Source organism: Pecten maximus, chromosome 4 (genome assembly GCF_902652985.1).
Source record: "Pecten maximus chromosome 4, xPecMax1.1, whole genome shotgun sequence".
Classification (NCBI taxonomy): Eukaryota; Metazoa; Mollusca; class Bivalvia; order Pectinida; family Pectinidae; genus Pecten; species Pecten maximus.
This window is the reverse complement of record NC_047018.1, coordinates 1,622,145-1,628,511: the sequence shown is the minus strand read 5'-3', so window position 1 is coordinate 1,628,511 and position 6,367 is coordinate 1,622,145.

Here is a 6,367-nt window from a genome sequence, read left to right as displayed (position 1 = left end):
TTATAAAACTGTGGTACCAGGAGGGCGTGTTAATTCCAGACTGTGTTATAAAACTGTGGTACCAGGAGGGCGTGTTAATTCCAGACTATGTTATAAAACTGTGGTACCAGGAGGGCGTGTTAATTCCAGACTATGTTATAAAACTGTGGTACCAGGAGGGTGGGTTAATTCCAGACTATGTTATAAAACTGTGGTACCAGGAGGGCGTGTTAATTCCAGACTATGTTATAAAACTGTGGTACCAGGAGGGCGTGTTAATTCCAGACTATGTTATAAAACTGTGGTACCGAGAGGGCGTGTTAATTCCAGACGATGCTATAAAACTGTGGTACCAGGAGGGCGTGTTAATTCCAGACTATGTTATAAAACTGTGGTACCAGGAGGGCGTGTTAATTCCAGACTATGTTATAAAACTGTGGTACCAGGAGGGTGGGTTAATTCCAGACTATGTTATAAAACTGTGGTACCAGGAGGGCGTGTTAATTCCAGACTGTGTTATTAAACGTGTCAGAATAGTTTTCCCAAATCCTGAAGGCATTGGTTAAGAGTCATTTCTGAGAAAATGAAATATGGTCCTGTCGTAATTTTAACCATGGTAATTGGATTAACACTTATATGTTAAAGCTGTTTTATATATATATCCCTGGTATTAATATAAAGAGAGGCATATTTCGATATGCTAGTACAAAGCTCTTTATATCAAACTTCTATGTCTCTGTTTTAAGACGTTTTTAGCGTCGGAAGTGTCACTGTTATATGTTCACCGTTGTTTCATATTTAAATAGAACAAACTGGTTAGTTTAACGTTGGGTTGGCAGTACTTTCCCCTTAAATACAGTTTAGAATATGTTAACATTATTACAAATTTAATTATAAGATATCTTTTTCATACGATATCAAAACACAAATATAGAAAATGTATCTATGGTAAGCATTGTTTAAATGTTTTTGTTGAAATGTATAATTCATTAAATGAACGATGCTTTACATTCTTGAATATCTGTACCGTGATAAATGTCGTTATAGGTGTAGGTATGTAAATGGTATGTTTGACATTACAGGATGACGTCACAACTGTCGTAAATCAAACAGAACCATCCATTTTGTCTCTTGAATATTCACATATGTTCACATCAGAGCGAGAACAAATTAATAAGATCTTCTGTCTCTCCAATAAGATTGAATCAGCAAATGTAGAATTTCTTTTAAACAAGCGTGTAAAATGTCGATAGTAGTGAACGATCATTCAGTCGTATATACTCGCGTTCTTCTAAGTAGTTAATGAAGACGTTGAGTTGTTAATATCATACTAGTTCAGTATTAGATATTTAAAAAAAAACTTCTATCATTGCTCCTAATATCAGCAGCATGTTTCAATTTTAACAGTTTTCAATTTATACATAACACAAATGGTGCATTATTTCTAGTTAACAAAAATGAATATACGGTTAACGTAGAGTTGCATATCTTACAGTTACCGTAGTGTTGTATGACTGACAGTTACCGTAGTGTTGTATGACTGACAGCTACCGTAGTGTTGTATGACTGACAGTTACCGTAGTATTCCGTGACTGACAGCTACCGTAGTGTTGTATGACTGACAGCTACCGTAGTGTTGTATGATTGACAGTTACCGTAGTGTTGTATGAAAGACAGTTACCGTAGTGTTGTATAACTGACAGTTACCGTAGTGTTGTATGACTGACAGTTACCGTAGTGTTGTATGACTGACAGTTACCGTAGTGTTGTATGACTGACAGTTACCGTAGTGTTGTATGACTAACAGTTACCGTAGTGTTGTATGACTGACATTTACCGTAGTGTTGTATGACTGACAGTTACCGTAGTGTTGTATGACTGACAGTTACCGTAGTGTTGTATGACTGACAGTTACCGTAGTGTTGTATGACTGACAGTTACCGTAGTGTTGTATGACTGACAGTTACCGTAGTGTTGTATGACTGACAGCTACCGTAGTGTTGTATGACTGACAGTTACCGTAGTGTTGTATGACTAACAGTTACCGTAGTGTTGTATGACTGACAGTTACCGTAGTGTTGTATGACTGACAGTTTCCGTAATGTTGTATGACTGACATGTACAGTTACCGTAGTGTTGTATGACTGACAGTTACTGTATTGTGGTATGACTGACAGTTGCCGTAATGTTGTATAACTGACAGTTACCGTATTGTTGTATGACTGACAGCTACCGTAGTGTTGTATGACTGACAGTTACCGTAGTGTTGTATGACTGACAGTTACTGTAATGTTGTATGACTGACATGTACAGTTACCGTAGTGTTGTATGACTGACAGTTACTGTAGTGTTGTATGACTGACATTTACTGTATTGTTGTATGACTGACAGTTACCGTTGTGTTGTATGACCGACAGTTACCGTAGTGTTGTATGACTGACAGTTACCGTAATGTTGTATGACTGACAGGTACCGTAGTGTTGTATGACTGACAGTTACCGCAGTGTTGTATAACTGGCAGTTACCGTAGTGTTGTATGACTGACAGTTACCGTAGTGTTGTATGACTGACAGTTACCGTAGTGTTGTATGATTGACAGTTACCGTAATGTTGTATAACTGACAGTTACCGTAGTGTTGTATGACTGATAGCTACCGTAGTGTTGTAGGACTGACAGTTACCGTAGCGTTGTATGACTGACAGTTACCGTAATGTTGTATGACTGAAAGTTACCGTAGTGTTGTATGACTGACAGTTACCGTAGTGTTGTATGACTGACAGTTACCGTAGTGTTGTATGACTGACAGTTACCGTAGTGTTGTATGAGTGACAGTTACCGTAATGTTGTATGACTGACAGTTACCGTAGTGTTGTATGACTGACAGTTACCCTGCTACTAGTAAACCATAATCAGATTACAGGATAAACATATGTATGTATTTTGTATATACAACTGTAATATGTCACTACCAGCCAATCGCCGACGGAGGAGTTGGTGAATACACTATAACATTTTTGTCTACGTTGATAACCATAATCTGTGACAAGAAGCTAAAGTATATACGTAAATATATTCCAACAACAACAAGAGGTCAAATTCCTGAAACACTAAACATACAGTTGTACCTGTAGAAATGGAAGTCTCATTTATATCGTGTTTAATTGTATTCCTCTCTCTTATTTCAGAATTCTTATCCTACACTGGTAATTACATTGTTATTTTTTTCTGTTCTAAGTTTGTTAATAATGAATACTTTTCACTTTTGGAGACAAATATTGTATTTGAAATGTTCTCGAGAACTTGTTTTGATGTTTGTGTGTGCGTGCGCGCTCTGTACGTATGTATGTGTGTACAATAATTTCTTATTTGAGTTGGCTATCGACAAGTTTGTGCTTACCATACTGTACATTAACCATACTGTACATTAACCATACTGTACATTAACCACACTGTACATTAACCATACTGTACATTAACCACACTGTACATTAACCACACTGTACATTAACCCTAATGTACATTAACCATACTGTACATTAACCACACTGTACATTAACCACACTGTACATTAACCATACTGTACATTAACCATACTGTACATTAACCATACTGTACATTAATAATTGAAATCCTTTGAATTGAGGGAGAGTGATTTATCCAAATTAACATTTTTTTTTTATTGGTGTGATTTATGAATCCCCCTGCTATATTTAAACTGTTTTGGTGCCACTTATGAATCACACTGCTATATTTCAACATTCTTGATGCGATTTATGAATTCCCCTGCTATATTTAAACTTTTTGACGTGATTGATGAATCTCTCCATCTATATATATATTTATATTCGTTTTTAATTTCTCAGATTTCTCTGCTGAATTTTCACACTTTTGGCACCAAGAGTAACAAACGATTCCTGCAAGAATAAAACAGCTGTGATTGCAATTTTATATGGAAATATACATGTACTGTATTTATTATATATATTACATCTGTAACATTTAATGTATCTATTACATATATCTACCTATTATATATATGGTATATATTATATATACTTTATCATATATACTATTAGTTGACATACACTGTATCTATTATTTATACTGTATATATTACATTTACCCTTTTTATTATATAAACTATATCTATTACGAATGTTGTATCTTTTATATATACTGTATATACATGTATTACATGTACAGATCTACCGTATTACATATACTCTGTCTATTACATATACTGTATCTATTATATATACTCTATCTATCATACACTTTATCTATTACATATATTCTACCTATTACATATACTGTATCTATTACATACACTGTATTTATCATATATATATATATATTACACATACATATATTGTATTTATTATATATCTTGTATCTTTTACATATACTATTTATTTTATGCTGAATGAATTACAAAAATCATATTGAAAGCGTCTTTTCGCGTGTGCGTCTTTTTACGTGTTCGTCTTTTCACGTATCTTTTTACAGTCCAATCAGCAGTGGAAGACTGGAACTGTTCCTAACAGAAACTAGGCAGTAGTGTCCAAGTCAAGGCATTCCTGGAAACACGAGCTTTAAGTGCTATACGTAAATATGAGTTCATCAATGCCCAACAGCCATTTCTGTATACAGATCATAAGTATGTATATAATTATAGTGGAAATGCATTAACGAGAAGCAGTTAAACGTTTAAGGACAAAACCGATTGTTTTAATTAACGTTTCTTATTCAGCGTGACTGCCCACGGGACACCTGTCACAATGCATCATGGGCAATTTATTACACTATATGCAGACAGGCAAATAACAAAATTCAGGTCAACTAACTTGATATTTCAAACTGTTCGTGTTATGAATTTATAGCCGTAAAACAGATGTTTGGTTCCATAACCTTACGGAGAGTTTAACGTTCTAGATAACATAATGAGAACCCATTGGACTTTATTTGAATAGAAACCTGACAAAACTGATGCCTCTTTCCTGGCACAATTAATTAAATAACATAATTTAGATATACAAAATTAAACCAAATATTAACATACATATTCAGAACTTTGTCTGACCATAATCTGCATGATTACCCTACGACCCATCAAGCAATTTATCCTGGCTTTTTATAAAAGATTTGATAGGTCTCTGTAAACACAACGCATTTAGTAAATAATGACAATTAACTAGGGGTAAGGAGTATATATTTTATAAATACTGACATTAACTAGGGGTAAGGAGTATATATTTTATAAATACTGACATTAACTAGGGGTAAGGAGTATACATTTTATAAATACTGACATTTACCAGGGGTAAGGGGTATATATTTTATAAATACTGACAATTAACCAGGGGTAAGGGGTATATATTTTATAAATACTGTCCAATTTAATTTGAGTAAAATCATGGTGGTAAAGAGATCACGGGCTAGTACGGTATATATGTCCCAAGTAGATTTGTTTGTTTTTGTTTAACCAGCTTTGTTTGTTTTTGTTTTAAACAGCTTATTATGTCTCAACAACAAAAATGTCATTTTTCTCCGAATTGTCTTCCAAAGTGGTTTATTAGACATTTTTATCCGTTTAGGGTACTGTATGTTCCGTGTTCTTTACATCTCTTACTCTCGTTGCGCGTCTTACTTTCCGTGGTTATCGCAGGGAACTGCAGTTTTACCTGGCACAAAATACAAGAATGAAACATGATCACGTGATTACCATCGAGTGTAGCGTGAAACACGCGTAAATTTCGCGCTCATCACATCACCACGAAAGCTTGATCACGTGATTCCCACCGAGTGGAGTGTGATGCACGCAGAAATTTCGCGCGCTTCAAACTGCCGCCAAAGCCTGACCACGTGATTCCAGCCAAAACAGGGACATAAGAATCAGTTAAAGTACTGTATAGTTGGCCCTATATCCTAGTCTGTTTTGTCTCTTTTTTTTTTTTTGCATATTTTCTTGGTGGATTTGGGAGGGCTAGATTAACCTTCCATAAACCCTCCATGTTACAAGGGGTCATGTTTAACGAAGTGTAACTTGAACACTGATAGATCATGATCAGAAAGGACCCCTGTAATGTGTATTTTGTGTCCGTACTTTAGATCAAGTTAACATATTACTGTATCAGTTAATTACGTAACAGAGGACAGACATTTTGTATCCGTACTTTAGATCAAGTATAATAAATTACTGTATCAGTTAATTACGTAACAGAGGACAGACAATTTGTATCCGTACTTTAGATCAAGTTCATAGATTACTGTATCAGTTAATTACGTAACAGAGGACAGACATTTTGTGTCCGTACTTTAGATCAAGTTACCAGATTACTGTATCAGTTAATTACGTAACAGAGGACAGACATTTTGTGTCCGTACTTT